The sequence below is a fragment of the Petaurus breviceps genome, unplaced genomic scaffold (genome assembly GCF_028583685.1).
Source record: "Petaurus breviceps papuanus isolate PSGF00001 unplaced genomic scaffold, PetGlider_PUasm1.0 64, whole genome shotgun sequence".
Lineage (NCBI taxonomy): Eukaryota > Metazoa > Chordata > Mammalia > Diprotodontia > Petauridae > Petaurus > Petaurus breviceps.
In genome coordinates, this window is record NW_027186428.1 from 2,355,072 (window position 1) to 2,374,302 (window position 19,231).

The following is a 19,231-nucleotide window of genomic DNA, read 5'->3' on the forward strand; positions in this document are numbered from 1 at the left end:
TGAGAAGGCTGAACTCACTGAAAAAGACCCTGACATTGGGAAAGATTAAAGGCTAAAGGAAAAAGAGATGGCAGAGATAAATAGTATGATGGGAGCAATAAACATGAATTTGTATAGACTTCAGGAGATAGTGGAGGATAGAAGGGCCTGCTGTGCCATAGTCCATGGAATCATGAAGAGTTGGAGACAACTTAAATGACTGAAGAACAAAAACTGGTTAAGCCATTTTGGTTTCATTTTTCAAGTGCTTTCTTAACTTCTGATATACATCATTCATTTCCACCAGATTTTGAGTTACACATTTTCTCCCCGTTTTTCCCCTACCCACCGCCCCAAAATAGCAGTCCCACAGGATATCCCCTCCTCCAATCTGCTCTCTCCCATATCTTCTCCCATACCCCCTTAGACTTTTCCAGTAGGGCATGGTAGATCTCTATGCCCCAGTGCCTTTATATCTTATTTCCCAATTACATGTAAAATAGTATTAATAATAGTGTGTGTATATATATATATATATATTTTTTTTAAACATTTGATTTTAAAACTTTGAATTCCAGATTCATTCCCTTCCTCCCTTGTCACCCGCCTTTATTGGAAAGATAAGCAGTTCAGTAGAGATTGTACATGTGTAGCTAATGCAAAACATTAACATAGTAGATATATTGTAAAAGACTGACTATATTTCCCTCCCTCCTATCCCACCTCCCACTTGTTCTGTTCTCTACTTTGATCCCGTCCCTTTTCAAAAGTGGGTGCTTCCAACTTCCCTCCCTTCCATCATCCCCCCTCTTATCCCCTTCCCCCCTACTCTCCTATAGGATGCGATACCCTATTTAGTGTATATATCATTCCCTCCTTAAGCCAAATTCAGTGGGAATAAGGTTGACCCATTCCCTTTTGCCTTCCTATTCCCCTCCATTGTAACCATTTTCCCTTGCCTCTTCTATATGAGATAGTTTACCCCATTCTGTCTCTCCCCTTCTCCTCTCATTATATTCCTCTCTCACCTCTTAATTTCACCTTTTAAGTATCATCCCTTCCTGTTAAATTGGTCCTGTGCCCTCTATCTATGTATACCTGTAAACATATATACGCACATTCACATATGTATTCATATGCTCGTATAGCCTCCAATATAGACATAGATATATATGTATAGATATAGATATATATTTCTATCCCCTTCAACTATTTTTATACTTGTGAATGAGAAAAGTTTCATCAGTTACAATTACTGTTTTTCCATGTAGGAATGTTAATAGTTCTACTTTGATAAGTTCCTTATGATTTCTTTTCCCTGTTTACCTTCTCATGCTTCTCTTGCTTCTTGTATCTGAATGTCAGATTTTCTGTTCAACTCTGGTTTTTTCATCAAGAAATCTTGAAAGTCCTCTATTCCATTGAATGACCATATTTTCCCCTGAAACATGATACTCAGTTTTTCTGGGTAGGTGATTCTTGGTTTTAATCCCAGCTCCTTTGACCTCCGGAATATCCTATTCCAAGCCCTTCGATCCCTCAGTGTAGAAGCTGCCAGATCCTGGGTTATCCTGATTGTGTTTCCACAATATTCAAATTATTTCTTCCTGGCTGCTTGTAATATTCTCTCCTTGATCTGGGAGTTTCAGAACCTGGCTATACTATTCTTAGGAGTTTTCTTTTTGGGATCTTTTTCAGGAGGTGATCGGTGGATTCTTTCAACCTCTATTTTGCCCTCTGGTTCTAAAATGTCAGGGCACTTTCCCTTGAGAAGTTCTTGAAGGATGATTTCTAGGTTCTTTCTTTGATCATGAATTTCAGGTAGTCCAATAATTTTTAAATTATATCTCCTGGATCTATTTTCCAGGTCAGTGGTTTTCCCAGTGAGATATTTCACACTGCCTTCTATTTTTTCATTTGTTTGGATCTGTTTAATAGTATCTTCATTTCTCATAAAGTCACTAACTTCCATTTGCTCCCATCTAATTGTGAAGGAATGATTCTTCTCAGTGAGCTTTTGATACTCTTTTTCCATTTGGCAAATTCAGCTTTTTAAGGCAGTCTTCTCCTCATTGCCTCTTTGAGCCTCTTTTGCCATATGAGTTAGTCTGTTTTTTAAGGCATTATTTTCCTCAGTCAGGCTGTTGACTCTCATTTCATAATTTTCTTGCATTGTTCTCATTTCTCTTCCCAATTTTGCCTCCACTTCTCTTAATTGCTTCTTAATGTCCTCTGTGGCCTGTAACCAGCTCATATTTTCCTTTGAAGCTTTTGGTTCAGGAGTTCTGACTTCACTGTCTTCCTCCTATTCCATGCTTTGATCCTTTTTGTCCCCAAAATAGGAGTCTAATGTTGAGTTCTTCTGTTTGCTTTGTTTCCTTTGCCTGAGGATGTTGCTACTCAATTACTTGACTTTTGGGCTATTTGCCACAGTAGGACTCTGCTACCAGACAGAGGAGCTTCCATCCCAAACGTTGGGGTTTTCTCAGCTGCCAGAGGTATTAGTTGGGAGCCCTTGCTGAAGCCTCCACACGCTCTGGCAAGCTGGACACAGGCCCTAGGACCTCCACCCTAGACCGCAGTCCAGATCCAAGCAGGTTAAAGCAAGAGCATTTACCCCTCAGACTGGTCACTTGGTCCCCGTACACTCTGCAGGCCAGTAGCTGAAGCTGCCATGTGGCAGCAGAGGCTGCACTGCAGCCCTCAGTGGAGGCACTCCCAACTACTGGGTCCCAAAAGTCCATACTGCACTGACTTCTCACTTTGTCCTTCTCATCTCTGTGTTGATAAATCTGGAAAGGACCACAGCTGCAGGTGATCTGGAGTCCCTCCAGCCAGTGGCTGGTCATGCCTGCCTTGGGGCTAAAACCTTGGTGTGTAGCTGAGCTCAGCTCCCAGAGCACTGAGCTGGATGATTCCTGCCAGCCTGCCGGGCTCTCCTCAGAGGGAGGTTATCTTCTCTGTGTCATTTTTTGGGTTCTGTAGCTCCAAAGTTTGTTTAGAGTCCCCTTTTACATGAATTGGGGAAGGCCGGGAGGGATGGGGAATACCTGCTTCTACTCTGCCATCTTGACTCCACCCCTCTGATCTGATTGGTTAAGCCATTTTGTTAAACAGTTTGGAACCCAGTTCCAAAGTAAATTTTTCATACCAATTGACCCAGAAATACCACTGTTTTCTCTGTATTTCAAAGAAATCAAAACAGAGGAAAAGGACCTTTATATACAAAAATATTTATAGCAACTCAGTTTGTGGTGGCAGAGAATTGGGACTAAGGGAGTATCCATCAATTGAAGAATGCCTGAATAAGTTATGGCATATGAATGTGATGGTGTATTAATGTGCTATAGGAAATTATCAAGAATATGGTTTCAGAGAAACCTGGAAAGATTTTTATAAACTGATGCACAGTGAAGAAGCAGAATCAGAAGACGAAAAACAACTTTGCAAGACTTAGGAACTCTTATCATCACACTGACCAATCATGGTTACAGAGAACTTGTGGTGAAACATGCTACCCACCTCCTAATAGAGAGGTAGATAGAGGGTAGATTCAGAGTGCTGATTGAGATGCATTTTTTAGGGATGTGGCCAGTTCAAGAATTTTCTTTTTCCTGAGTATACGTGTTTGTAAAAGGGAGTGGAGAGGAGAAGGTGGATTTTCACTGATTTAAAAAAAATTTATTTCAAAATTAAATATTCATTATTTTCCTGCTGAATGTACACTTCTATAAAACTTTCCTATTATAAATGAACCATCTTTTTACTATTCACCCAGGTTCATAACTCCCTCTTTAAATTATTGTACACCATTATATATTGATCTTTTTACATGGTCTGTCCCCTAGTGGAATGAATATAAGCTCCTTTAGGGTATGGAATTTCTTTTATTTTGTCTTTATGTGCCTACTGCCTTGTTCATGATAAGACATTTAAATGCTTGTAACATTGGACTATATTATTGATATCTTCCGGATTAGACCTGATCCACCTATCTTCTATGGACACATAGCTTAAAGGTAACAAATTTGTAGTGGACTTGTTCATCCAGGGCACCTCCTGTGTCAATTAGCATTATGTGACTGGGAGCACAGAAGCTGATGATGTCAGGTTGGGAGGGAAGGACTGGCAGCATAAACATGGTGATAGGACAAGATGAGATTCAAAGATGGCCAATTTATAATTGAATTAGGGTAGCATCAGGGTGGTGAAGGAAGGAAATTGCCAGAGTAATAATTATGAACTGGATTGGCAGGCAAGAATTGAGAGACTAGAGTTCATGGCAGGGTCAAAGAATAGATTAAGAAGAAAATGAGGATAGGATATTATAATCAAAGAAGAGCATTTTAGAGTTTGGGCGTGTCATTTAACTCATCTGCCTTAGTTTCCTCATTTTTAAAATAGTGATAGTAAACTCTTTTCCCTCTCCCCATTGTTGTGTGGCTAAATGAAATGTTTTTAAAGTGCTTTGCTTTTTATCAAACACTTTGGCTTCATAATGAGAAGTACTATGTAAAAGCTAGCTTTTATTGTTACTATGTACTGTTGTTTGAAGGCAGGGATTAGAATGGAGAATGAAGGCTATAAACTAGATACCTTTACCCCTTAACACAAGAGGGTTACTAACCTAGAGACTTTGGCTCTAAGATTTTGTATTTTAGACCCAGCTGTATTATATCTCAATTATAGCAGATAACACAATTACATAAAGTCTTTGTTGTCAAGGTATAGAAATGGGACCCCTTTAGGTGGTACTATAGTGAGATAGTTGCGAAATTAATTAATCAGATCCAGAAAATAGTGATTAGTTGATGCAGACTTTGAGGTTGGAGAGGTCTCTACTGGTAAGTTACAGGGATTTGCCCTAAGGCCTAACATTGTCAACTTTTAAAAAAATTGATCTGTTGTCAAATATATGGGTAACAAAACTCGAAAGTACTACTAAATGTATGACAAAATGTTATGAGTTGTCTTTTTGGGTAACTAGGCCTCTTTCCTAAGTGCCATGCAAATGAAGGATGAATAACTGTTAGGGATAACGGTAGAAGAAATTCATGAATTAGTCAATGGTTTGTATTGGAATTGGATCACCTCTAAAGTTCCTTCCACCTCAAATTCCATAAAACAGAAGTCATAAAAAGCAGTTATGCATTTTTGTAAATTGCTTTTATGTATCCCATCTAAGACAAACTTTTAATTATTTGATCATGACTGGAATATTGTAAATTCCACCTGTACTGATATTGTAACATCCTGTGGGATCCATCATAGTTTAGCATCTGATCTTTTATGTTCCTCAGTTCTGGAACCTTAATATTCAGCTCACCAAAGAATGATCAGGGCCTGTGATAACAGACTCATACTATCCAAAATCTCATGAGACTGAACTTCAGTAGAAAGCTAATTTTAAAGACAGTATTCCAAAAACTGTATCATATGTGACTTCTTTCTGTATCCTTTCTAGAATCAACTGGTAAAAACCAGTTTCAGAGCACAGAGTCAAATTTTGCCAAAAACTCAAGTCTGTAAGCATTTATTATGCACCTGTTATGTGTTAGGCACTGTACTAAATGCTAGATAAGCAGTGTGGTATAATGGAAAAAGCAATGCTTAGAATTGGGAGACCTGTATTCAGAAATGCCAGTTCTGAAATTTACTAGCTATTTCACAAACCTGGGGAAGTCTTGTAACATCTCAGCCTTATTCTAAAATTTATGAAACATGTGAGTAATAATGCTTGCAATACCTACCTCAAGACTAGTGAGGAGCATGTGCTCAGTTAATATTATACATACAGTCCTGTTTTGCTCTGGCACTTTTCCTAGTTGCCCAAACAGTCAGGTCTCCCAGATAAAGCCTCATCTTTTGCCAGTGCTAGGTGCATGCTGACAATTTCTTGCTCACCATCTCTTTTTCTTGGTTACATTGTACTTCTCTTTGAACCTATGCATTTCCACTTGCTTTTAAAAATGTTATTCTGAGTTAATATTATTTTCCATCGATGACTTTTTAAGTTGCCTGCTTTTTATTGTCACATAAAATCTTTACCTCGTTAATGTAATGTCTCTAAATCAGCATTTCTTAAACTGTGGGTCATGATCCCATATGAGGTCAAGTAACTGAATGTGGTGATCACAAAAAATTTAGCAGCAGTAAAAGGTTTCTGAACACATAACCAACAATTCAAAATCAATTGGCTAATGAATCCGAGGTGTTTGTGGCAACACTTGATTCTGAACACAAAACATACGCATTTTGCACTATGCATGCTGTCACGTCACAAAGTGCCAATGAACACTGCCAGGAACACCTTGGCTCATATTTGAGACTTTTGTATGTTATGAATTGCAGTGTTTTTACGTACATTCAAAATCGTTAAAAGAATTTTGGATTGGGATTAGGACAGAATTTCCAACAATTTCTGAAATGGTCCTAAACATACTTCTGTCATTTTGTACTATGTATTTATGCAAATCTGTGTTCTCAGCATTGATGATTATAAAATCAAAATATCAACTCTGAAAAATGTTGGAGATGCTCTGTGTTCTACAGTGTCATATATTCCGCCAAGAGTTAATTCTTTATGTGAAAATAAACAAGTACATCTCTCATTAGTATGCAAATTTGCTTTCATCTTTAATAAATGGTAAAATTGTATGTATACCAAAGAATTGTTTTAAAATAAATTTCTTTATGATTTGTTATTAGTAAATGTTTGATTTGTATACCTATTTTATATACCTGGGGTCATATAAAAATTTCTCTAACGAAAAGGGTGGAAAAAGCTTAAGAAGCCCTGCTCTAAGTCATACTGTAGGATGAACTTTCTCAGAACAGATGGAATTTCAAAGAAAGTTTGCTTAGATAGACTGTACTCTCTGTGGCTGTATGACAAACTCTGAACCTCAATTTTCTCTTCTGTAAAATTGGGATAACATGTTGGTACCTGTCTCATCAGGTTGCGCCTGTTTTTCTCCCTTTCCCTATATTCAAGTAAACAGTACACAGTACTCTGTTCCCCTCACTGAGCCCTGGCTCCCCTCCAACAACACTACGTCTTGACTCTCTTCTTCGTCACTGGCTGCACTCATCCTGCCCCCTTGCAGAGTAGAATTTTTCTTCCTTGTTTTTCAAACCACTCTAAAGATTTTCACGTTATTGCCATTATTCAGCAACCTCTCCTCCTTTTAAACTTCATCGTATCAAGATTTTTCACCCCATTAAAATCAGGGTATCTGTTGTATATTGGACCTTATATCATTTTCCTTTCTTTCTCAAGGAGTTCATCACCTGATTCACTGTCTCTCTTCTCTGAAATTTTGTCCTTAATGATTATAAGAGTTCAGCATCCATGTTGATGATTCCTCTAACTTCCTAACCACATAATTCCTCACTCTTGTTAAATCTTATGATTTATTCTATTCACTCTGAATCACTCTATCTCAGGCACACACAAAGGTTTTCATACCCTGGATCTCATCATTACTCATAAGTGTTCCATTTCCTTATTCAAAAACTGTTATTCTTCTACCTTGTCCTAACTTCATATCATTCTGTCTCATTGAGATCTCTGATTCCTTTTTCCCTCCGTACTTTCTTAGCCTGCTTTGATTTCACTTTCTTCTCTCTTTAAACTTGACCCTAGCTAATTAACTGTACACTGACCTTTACTTTCAAATGTGTTGCCTCCATCTCCTGTTACCAGTTACTCTTTGCCAAACCTCAGTCCTGGATTACACCTACACTCTGCCTTCACTCCTGCTCATGTGCTTCTGAACAGAGCTGGAGGAAGTTACACAGCTGTATTTATTGGGTATGTTATAAATTCATATTATCCAACTTGAACTGAGCCCTCAGTTACAGCAGGGAAATCCTTTTACTCCCCCCAATTGATTCCCTGTCTCCCCACAAAATTTTGTCAAACCTTTCTTCAAGCTTTTACTGCCTTTTTCTTTGCCCCCTTTTGCTCCCAGTTAAGGACCACACTTTTGATTCACTTTATTATTTATCACTGAGAAAAGTGAGGCCATTTGACACGAACTCCTTCTTTTCCTTTTCTCTTCATCTCAACCCTCCAGGCCCCTTTTCCCTAGTATCTGGCATTGAATTGCCTATTTCCTTGCCAAGGCCATCCTGTCTGCATATGCCCATAATCCCATCCCCACCCATCTTCTCTAGCAGACTACAACCACAATTTCTATCCCTTCCACCACCCTTTTTCCCCACGCTGCCTCTTTCTCTTCTTCCCCACTCCCTAACCCCCATCTCTCCTTATCAATTATTAGTTCCTTCCCTACTGCCTTTAAATATGCGTCTCTTCCCCGTCCTTAAAAACCTTTCCCTAGACTTTAACTGCTCAAATTATCATCCTTTATGTTTCCTACTTGTCTAAGTCAAATTCCTCGAGAAAGTTGTCTATACTGCTGCCTCTACTTCCTCTCCTTTGATTTGTTTCTCATTCTTGCAATCTGGCTTCATACTTGAAATTTCTCACTCCAGAGTTACATATCTGCTACCTGTGACACGATTAACTACTTGCTTCTCTCTGGGATTTCCTGACATTATGCTCTCTGGGTCCTTCTGATGATCTAACCTTTGCTCCTCAGTCTACATTACTGATTTATCATCAGTATTTAGAACTGCCATCTAACATCCTTAAAGTTTCATTTTAGTTATCCTGCTTTCTCAGTGACTTTGAGTTCTGTGAGTTTAATTATTGTCTGTGCAATCAGTTCATGACACATTATATATCCTTCTGCAAGCTCTCCTCTGAACTTCAATCTTGCATTATCAATTACTTATTGGACATTTCAAATAGGATGTCCTGCAGATAAGTGAAACTCAAAATGTCCAAAACAGATGAAGTATCTTTTCACACAAACCTCATGAGCCTTTTTAAGACTCCCCTAATTCTGTTGAAGACACCACTAACATGAAACAATCACTTGTTTGTAACCTGGGCAGTATCTAGGACTCCTTACTATATTTAATCAGTTGCCAAACCCATATTTCTCATTTGACCCACAGCTACCACCTTAGTTCAGACCCTTATTACTCTCCCACCTAGATTGCTTCCTAATGGGTCTATCTGCCTCAGGTTTCTCCCTGTTCTAAGCCAACTCCTTTACTGAAACTTAAATGTAAATTTGACCCAGTCAGTCCTATATTTAGTAAACTCCAGAGGCTTCCTGTTGCTTCTAGGGTAAAATATATACTCCTTTTATCTTTTCTTTTTTCTGTTTTTATCATTTTTTACTTTTCCCCAGTTATATGTAAAAATAGTTTTAAAATTTCAGAATTTTGAGTTTCAAATTCTCTTCTTTCCTTCCCTCCCCCCATTGAGAAGGCAAGCAATTTAATACAGGTTATACATGTGTAGTCATGCAAAACATTACCATAATAGTCATGTTTTGAAAGAAAACATAGACCAAAAAAGAAAAAATCCTCAAGAAAAATAAAGCAATAAAAGTATGCTTCAATCTGTGTTCAGATATCATCAGTTCTTTCTTGGGGATGGATAGCATAAGTTCTTCAGAATTGTCTTGGGTCATTGTATTGCTGAGAACAGCTAAGTCATTCACAACTGATCATCTTAAGATATTGCTTTTACTTTGTTTACAGTATATTTCACTTTGCATCAGCTCATGCAAGTCTCTCCAGGTTTTTCCAAAAGCATCCCACTCATCATTTCCCTTAGCACAATAGTATTCTATCACAATCACAATCACAGCTTGTTCAGCCATTCCCCAATTGGTGGGCATCCCCTCAATTTTCAGTTCTCTGCCCCCAGAAAAGAGCTGTTATAAATATTTTTGTACATATAAGTCTTTTTCCTTTTCCTTTTTTTATCTCTTTTAGATTTGGTAATGGTATTGCTTAGGTCAAAAGTTATGCATGATTTTATAGCCCTTTGGGTATATTTCCCAATTGGGCAAATTGCTCTACAGAATGGTTGAATTAATTCACAACTCCAATAACAATGCATTAATGCCCCATTTTCCTCACATCCCCTCCACCATTTGTCATTTTCCTTTTCTGTCCCATTAGCCAATCTAATAGGTATAAGATATAGTACCTCAGAATTGTTTTAATTTGTATTTCTCCAATCAGAGCATTTTTTTCATATGGCTATAGATAGCTTTGATTACTTCACCTGAAAACTGTTCATATCTTTTGATCATTTATCAACTGGGGAATGGCTGTAATTTTTATATAAATTTGACTCTGTTTTTATGTTTGAGAAATGAGGCCTTTATCAGAGAAACTCGCTTCAAAAATTTTTTTTTTCACAATTACTACTGCTAACTATTTTTCCCTCCATCCCATCCCCTCCCCCACACTTTATTCTGTTCTCTCTCTCCTTTCACCCTGTACCTCCTCAAAACGTTTTGCTTCTGACTACTACCTACCCTCTCTTCTTTCACCACCCTTTTTCCTCTTCCCCTCCTACTTTCCTGTAGGGCAATATAGATTTCTGTACCCAATTGAGTGTGTATGTTATTCTCTTTTTGAGCCAATTCTGATGAGTGTAAGGTTCAGTCCCTCTTACCTCTCCCCTCTTCTCCTTCACTGTAAAAGCTTTTTCTTGCTTCTTTTATGTGAGATAAGTTACCCATTCTGTCCTTCCCTTTTTCCCAGTGCATTCCTCTTTCATCCCTTAATTTTATTTTTTTAGATATCCCTTCATATTCAGCTCATATGGCCTCTGTCTATATATACTTCTGTCTACCCTAACAGTGAGAAAGTTCTTATGAGTTACAATTATCATCTTCCCATGTAGGAATTTAAAGTTTAACCTTATTAAGTCCCATGATTTCTCTTTCCAGTTTACCTTTTTATGCTTCTCTTGAGTCTTGTATTTGAAAGTCAGATTTTCTATTCAGCTTTGGTCTTTTCATCAAGAATACTTGAAGGTTAATTTTTTCCCCCTGAAGGATTATACTCAGTTTTGCTTGTTAGGTGATTATTGGTTATAATCCTAAATCCCTTTGCCCTCTGGAATACCACATTCCAATCCTTTAATATCGAAACTGCTTAATCTTGTGTTAACCTGACTGTGGTTCCATGATACTTGAATTGTTTCTTTCTGGTTGTTTCCAGTATTTTCTCCTTGGGAGCTCTGGAATATTCTATAATATTCCTGGGAGTTTTCATTTTGGGATCTCTTTCAGGAGGTGATTTATGGATTCTTTTCATTTCTATTTCTAAATTATCAGAGCAGTTTTCTTTGAATTCTAATTTGTGAAATATTTTCTTTTTTTTTTTTTTACTTTTAAATTTGTGTATTTGTGCACTCCTTATTGAATAAGTCAAAATAAACTTAATATAGAGCTCAGAACATTAGGTTACACTCCCTTGATAATACAATTCCATCACTGGGGGAAGCTAGGTGGCGCAGTGAATAGGTTACCAGCCCTGGAGTCAGGAGGACCTGAGTTTGGATCCGGCCTCAGACACACAACACACACACACACACACACACACACACACACACACACATGCCTAACTGTATGACCTTGGGCAAGTTGCTTAACCCCAATTGCCCTCCAAAAAAAAGACAATTCCATCAACACTGTGTGCATTCTATATTGCCTTTATTTTATGAAAAAGCTAATTCAGAACTGAAATTAACTATATGAACACAAAATCCAAAATGTGAAAGTTATTGGCCTCCTTTATAAAAACACAGATGTGAGTCTTAGTTTCAGAATTTCAGGAATAGCACTTCAAAGGTTTTGCATTGGCATGTTTCAGTGCCAAAGTGTAAGAATAGACACTGGCATCCACCTTGCGATGTTCATCAGCTCCTAGGTCATCAGTTTTCTCTTCAGTAGATCATTCTTTGGTAAAGAAACTACTTCCACAAATTCTCCATCTCCAAGCTTTTGTTTAGGTCTCACATTTTCAAGATCATCTCCATTAATAATCACAGTCACAGGGGCAGCCAGGTAGCACAGCGAGTAAGAGCACCAGCTTCAGTGTCGGGACGACCTGGGGATCGAATCCGGGCTCTGACACTTAGCACCCACCCAGAAACACTTGGCCATGTAACCTTGAGCAAGTTACTTAACCCCAATTGCTTTAAAAAAATAATAATAATCACAGTCACTATCTGTGTAGTACAATTTGACAAACCCAGGTCCATGCATACAACTGGAGAACATTCAGGTATTTTCACAATTTTTTTGTGTCTCCTTTACCCCAAGCTGTTGACTCTTTTTTCATAATTTTGTTGCATCACTCTCATTTCTCTTCCCAATTTTTCCTCTACCTCTCACTTGATTTTCAAAATTCGTTTTGAATCTTCCATTGCCTGAGACTGATTCATATTTTTCTTGGAGGCTTTGGATATAGGAGCTTTGACTTTGTTGTCTTCTTCTGAGGGTATGTTTTTAATCTCCTTGTCACCATAGTAACTTTTTTTTTTTTTTAGCAATCGGGGTTAAGTAACTTGCTCAAGGTTACACGGCCAGTTATTTCTGGGTGTGGTGCTAAGTATCTGAGCCCGGATTTGATCCAGGTCATCCCGACACTGGAGCCGGTGCTCTTACTCGCTGAGCCACATGGCCACCCCTAAGCAATTGGGGTTAAGTAACTTGCTCAAGGTTACACGGCCAGGTGTTTCTGGGTGGGTACTAAGTGTCTGAGCCCGGATTCGATCCCCAGGTCGTCCTGATACTGGAGCCGGTGCTCTTACTTGCTCTGCTACCTGGCCACCTCCATAGTAACTTTCAATAGTCAAAAATCTTTTTCTGTTGTTTGCTCATATTCTAAGCCTACTTGACTTTTAACTCTTTGTTAAAGTAGGGCTCAGCTTCCAGGGTGGAGGGTGCACAGTTGCAAGCTTCAGAGGTTTTGCGCAGCTGTTTTCAGAGATACTTCAAGTTTTCAGTTCTTCCAAGGTGGTATTAAATAAGGAGAAGTGTTAACTAGTCTCCTCCCCTTGGTACTGCCACCCAGATCCAAGTATGGGCAAAGCAACAGAGTCTTGCCACAATGCTAGCAAAAAAACACCTGTAGTCTCCTTCTGACCAGCTGTTCGATCCCTTACCATCTGTGGACTGAAAGATCTGGAAGCAGCTGTTGTTGCTGCTGATTCAGTGGCTCACAAGGTCTGCTCCTAGTTTGCCAGGGTCAGAGGGCTGTGTTGGCAGGGCTGTGCTCCACTCTTACCCAGGTGCAACAGACCTTTCCTGCCAACCTTCTAAGTTGTCTTGGTCTGGAAAATTGTTTCACTCTGTCTTTTTGTGAGTTCTGCTGCTTTAGAATTTGCTTAGTCATTATTTAAAGCTATTTGGAGGGGCTTGGGGGAGAGCTCAGTCAAGTCCCTACCTTACTCAGCCATCTTGACTCTATGTCTTCATTTTATTTTTTTAAAGTTCTTCTTTTCAGTTTCACTGACCATTATTTATTCTCTGTCCCACTCTGTACAAACCAGCCAACTCTTTCTCATGTATAATGCTCCATCTCTCATTTCTGTGGATTTACCCTGGCTATCCCAAATGTCTCCTTCCCTTCCCTTCCATTTATAGATTCCCACTCTATTTCCTGATTTTTTTACTTTGTATTGCTATTTATATTTGTGCTGTATATTTACATATGTACTTGTCTTTCCCATTAGTATGTTAAGCTCCTTACAAGGAAGAATTATTTCATTCTTTGTATTTATTTCTCTATCTCCACGTATGATGCCGGTATATATTAGGGACTCAGTAAATAGTTGGTGATTGATTGATAAACTGTTTATCTTTTAAAAGAAATTTAGTTCCATTTTCTCTTTCTAACTTCATTGAACATTACATCTCCTCCCACTCTTTGATATAACCCAACATGGCCTAGTCTGTTCTTCGTACTTGATACTCCATCTCTGTCTGCTGTTTACATGTCTCTATTCTGACCATCTCATGCCTGAAACATATTCTCTCCTTATTTCTGCTTCATAGTAGCCTTCTTTTTCTTTAAGATGCAGATCAATCACCCCTTTCTATGTGAAATCTCTCCTGATTTTCTCAACTGCTAGTACCTTTTCTTTTAAACTATTTTATATTTAATTACTTTGTTTCCATTTGAATTTATTTTCTTTATCTTTGTTATATATTATTTACATTTGAACTTGTTGTCTTTCCTGTTAACTTAGTAGCTACTTTGGAGTAGAGATTACTTTCATTTGTTTTATTTATATTCCTACTACCTAACATAGTGTTTGGCATATAGTAATACTTAATGACATACTTATTGATTGATTGATAACATATAAAGCATTTTGCAGACTTTCAAGCACTCTATAAATGACATTTGTAATTATGACTGTGGTGGTTAGTTAGACCAAGTCGGTTTGAACATAAAAGTAATGGAGAGTGATGTGAAATAAGTCTTGAAAGGTAGACTGGATTTTGAAGGGTTTTAATTGCGAAAAGGAGTTTGTGTTTTATTTTAGAGGTCATATATGTGCTTTAGGAAGATTAAAGTGTTAGCCCAGTAGACAGTATATGGGAGGGGAGAGAGCCTGGAAACAGGAAGACAGTTGTTGTAGTTTAAGCTAAGCATGAAGTGAAGAGGATTGGAAAGAAGGGGAAAGCTTAAAGAAATGTTGTGAAAGTAGAATAGACGAGACTTGGCAACTAATTCAATTTGAGGTGTTAGGGAGAGGGAGAAGTTGAAAGGTTTCAAAGGTGGGCAACTAGAAGAATAATGACTTTCTAACCAAAAGAGATGGTAGGCCAAAGTGGTTGGTTTAGGGAGTTCCATTTTGAATATGTTATGTTTGAGATGCTTGTGGGACATTCAGGTATAGCTGCCCTTGAAGAGGTTGGTGATGTCAGACTGGAACTCAGGAGAGGGGCTACATATGTGGATTTTGGAGTCATCTGCTTAGAAATGCTAATTATCACCAAGAATTAGAAGAGAGTGGGACCGAAAGTACCAGGACAGAGGCCTGGGAGTAGTAAACCCACACTTAGGAACAGGAAGAAATGGATAATTGCAAAGGTTCTAAAGGTAGTCTTTTTTCTTCTCCCTCAAAATGCTAGCATTGCATTACACAGTCCTTTTTAATTGTTCAAATAAATTTATTTTTCTATGTTTCTCCTGCCTCTTGTGTTTATATTTCAAAGTTGCTATTCAGCTCTGAAATTTTAGATAAAAATGCTTCAGTCCTCTGGTTCACTAAAGTGTATTTCCCTCCTGTAGGACATCACTTAATTTTGTGTAGGATAAGTTACTATTGGTTGCAAATCTTTTTACCTTTCGAAATATTGTACTCCAAAATTTTCTCTCATTTATAGTAGAAGCTGGCAGGTTTTCTGTGATTCTGTTTTGATACTTGGTACTTGTGGGAGCTCTGAATTTGACTATAACAGTTCTGGGACTTTTTCTTTGGGGCTTTCTTTCAGGAGATGATCAGTGAATTCTACCTTTACTTTGGCTTCTGTTTCTAGTAGATCTGTGTAATTTTCATTTATAATTTCTTGAAAAAAAATATTCTGGATTTTGTCTTTTTTGAATCATGGTTTCAGGAAGTCCAGTGATTTTTAAACATCTCTTCTTGCCTTTTTTTCTTGGTCAGTTGTTTTTGATAGCAGATCCCTTATGTTTTCTTATCTTTTTATTTTATTCTAATATTTCTTGCTGTATCATATAGTCTTTGATTCTCTTTGCTATATTCTAATTTTCAGCGTCTATAACTTAGATAAGGGTTACCAACTTGTTTTCTAAGCTGTTTATTCTCCTTCTAGGTTAGGAGTGGGGAACCTGTGGCCTTGAGACTGCAGGTTTCCCACTCCTGTCCTAGGTCTTTACTGCAGAGCATTAATTTATTTTTTATTTTTTAAATTGCTTAAATTCTTCTATCCATTCATGTAGGTCCTTGTGGGAAGGTATCAACACAGGCCCTGCACACAGGGAGCTCATAATCTAATGGGAACAACATTCAAATAGCTGTGTACATACAAGATACCTATTTAAGTGGAAGATTATTTCAAAGGGAAGGCACTAGCAGTCCTCAGTGACTGCACTCTTGAAGAAGGTGAGATTTAAATTGAAACTTGAGGAAAGCTAGGGAAACCCATAGGCAAAAACAAGGAAGGAGAATATTCTAGACATGAGGATAACCATTGAAAATGCATGAAGAGTGGGGGCGGCAAGGTGGTGCAGTGAATAGAGCACTGGCCCTGGAGTCAGGAGAACCCGAGTTCAAATTTGGCCTCAGACACTTAACACTTACTAGCTGTGTGACCTTGAGCAAGTCACTTAACCCCAATTGCCCTGGCTTCCCCCCTCCAAAAAGCAAAAAGAGTCGCATAAAAGGAATAGCAAGAAGACCAGTGTCACTGTAGAAGTCTCAAAGGGGAGTAAAGTGCAAGAAGGCTAGCAATGTACTAAGGAACCAGGTTCTGAAGGACAAACAGAACATTCTGTATTTGATCCTAGATAGCAGGAGCCACTAGAATTTATTGAATAGGGGATTAATGTAGTCAGACCTGTACTTTAGGAAAATCATTTGGGCAGCAGTATCTACTGGAGTGGGGAGAAACTTGACGCAGGGAGGCTATTGCAATAGTCCAGGAGTGAAGTAATCAGTACCTGTTCCAGGGTGGTGGCTTTGTGAGTGGAGAGGAGGTATGCACAAGCAATGTTGTGAGGTTAGTATGAAAGAGGAGTTTAGGGTGAAATGGAGAAGATAGATAATAGTGCTTGCCCTTAATATTAATAGAGAAGCTGGAAAACAGGTGGGTGTAGGAATGAGTTTTATTTTGGACCTATTGAGTTTAAAATGTCTGTGAGATACCTAGTTTGAAATGTCAAAGAGGCAGTTGGGAGTTTTGAAACTAGAGGTCAAGAGATAGGTTAGGGCTGAATAAATAGATCTGGAAATTGTCTTTGTAGAGATGATCATTGAACCCATGGGAGTTGATGAGAGAGCCATGTGAGGTCTTCTAGAAGGAAAAGAAAAGATAGCTCAGCATAGTCTTGGGAATAGACCCATGGTTAGTGGGCATGACCTGGAGGAAGAAGCAGCAAAAGACTGAGAATAAGCGGTCAGAAAAGTTGGAGAACCAGAAGAAAGGAGCGGGACAAAATTCTAGACAGAAGAGAGTATCCAGCAGAAAGGGTGTTTAACCATGTCAGAAATTGCAGAAAGGTCAAAAAGGATGAAGACTGAAAAAGGTCATTAAATTTGGCAATTAAGAGGTCATTTGTACTTTAAGAGACAATAGTTTCAGGTAAAGGATGTGGTCAGAAACCAGACTACAGAAGGTTTAGAAGAAAGTGAGAGGAGAAAGTGGAGGTACCGATTGTAGACTGCTTTCTCAAGAAATTTAGTCACTGGGGGGAGAAGATAGAGAACTGTAGCTAGTGGGAATGAATGGATCAAGTTGGTGGGGGGGCAGGGTGTTTAGTCAGTAGGGAAGTGGCCACTAGAGAGTGAGGAATTGAAGATTAGTGAGAGTGAGACAGAGGAAAGAGTAGGAACATGGGTACATGTAATGGAGGCTTTCGGATGGTTTGGTTGGTCCACTGCTTGTTCTTGACCTATGTCACTTCAGTTCCTGTGTTGATCTCTACCTCCTAGGGTCTTCTGAGGTTCATTGCCCTGGGTCTAAAGTCCTTTCTTTATTGACTCAGTAGAGTATACTGTGGTAGGCATCTTTGTTTCCAGTTCTTTGCTACCACAGAAAGTGCTGCTATAAATGTTTTGATATATATGGAGCCTTTTTGTCTATGACTTCCTTGAGGTATGTGACAAGTGAAATCTCTAGGTCAAAACATACAGACATTTTAGTAACTTTATTTATATGATTCCAAATTGATTTCTGTAATGGTTATATTATTTCAGAGCTTCACCAACATTGCATTGTTTCTCTGTCTTTCTATAACTCCCCAACGTGGACTGTTCTGATCTTTTGATAATTTGCCAGTTTGCTGACTGCAAGGTGAAAACTCCCTTTTTTCTGCTGCAGTGGTGGTTGTAGAGTGGCAGAAAAGAGTGCATAAGGTGTTAAGAATCACATAAATTTTAGATGACTTATAAACATTAATTTAGCTGTTCTCTTGAGTGTTAGATCCTTGGTCGTTGGGTATACTGTTGGAGAAACTGAATTTTATCCATTTTGAGAGTCTTGCTATAAATGAAACTAGATGACAGAAGAATGCTGAAACTAAAGGAAAGTAGGGCTTTCACCTCCTTGGAGAGGCAAATGAAAAGAGTTGGTGTGAGTTTTATAGTGTATCCAAAGTCATCAAGAATCATCATTTTAGTAGCACTACTTACTGTTAGTGATTCATACCGGGAAGTGAATATTTTAGATAAGCTCAAATTCATTTGGGTGATTGGTTCCTTGGATGTTTGTCTGATTCTCAATCATGCCTGTTAGTACTGCTCTTTTTAATCTCAATACTACTGAAATGCCAACCTAGGAAAAAAAAAAAAGAATTATTTCATGGGATCATCTTCTTTTGCAGTGCTCAGAACTATATGCAAAAAGACCACCATGAAAATATTTCTAGTTTATGTGCCAATATCTTTCTGCAGAAGTTGAAGATGTAGAGAAATTCTGTGAAAACTCAACAAGATCTTGCAAATTAAATCAATGTATACTTTTTGATTTGATGACTTTAGTGTTAGGATAGAAATAAAAAGGGACATTGAAAAATGTTGGAATGACTAACATGGAAATATGTTTTGCATGATTTCACATGTATCATATCATTACTTGCCTTCTCAATGGATAGGGGAGGGACTAAAGGAAGGAGACTTTAGAACTCAAAAATTTTTTTAAATGAACTCTAAAAATAATAAAATGTTTCTATAAAAGGAAAATGTCATTCAGGAGTAAAGAATGAGGAAGACCAAAGTCTTGTAGGATACACAGAGGCCTCATTGCCAATATATCACAAGTATTTTCTTCAAAAAAAGAATTCATGGGAGCACTGAATAACCTCATAAAAAATTAAATCGATTATATTTTAATAGGTGTAAAGTGATTCTTTCTGATGTGTGAGTCATTCTCGAATCATCTATCTATGTACTGTCAGATCATAAACTTGTTAGAACAGGAATTAAAAAACTAAAAGAATGAAAATTAGAGAGGTAATGATTTTCAGTTTTAATAACTGCCTATGTAAATAAGTTACTGGTGCTGAAAGGTGGGAAATTAGATGAAGGAAAAGATCCAGATTATAATAATTTCATATGTAAGTCAACTAATATAAATAAATTAACATGATGAGAATACTGAGTTTTACTAAATCA

General features: G+C 38.0%; 1 protein-coding gene across 8 annotated transcripts in view; it reads left to right on the forward strand.

Moving 5' to 3' along the window:
* The window catches only part of MARK3 (microtubule affinity regulating kinase 3), a 139,470-nt gene that overhangs the window by 31,113 nt on the left and 89,126 nt on the right, over positions 1–19,231 (forward strand). The window lies entirely within an intron of this gene.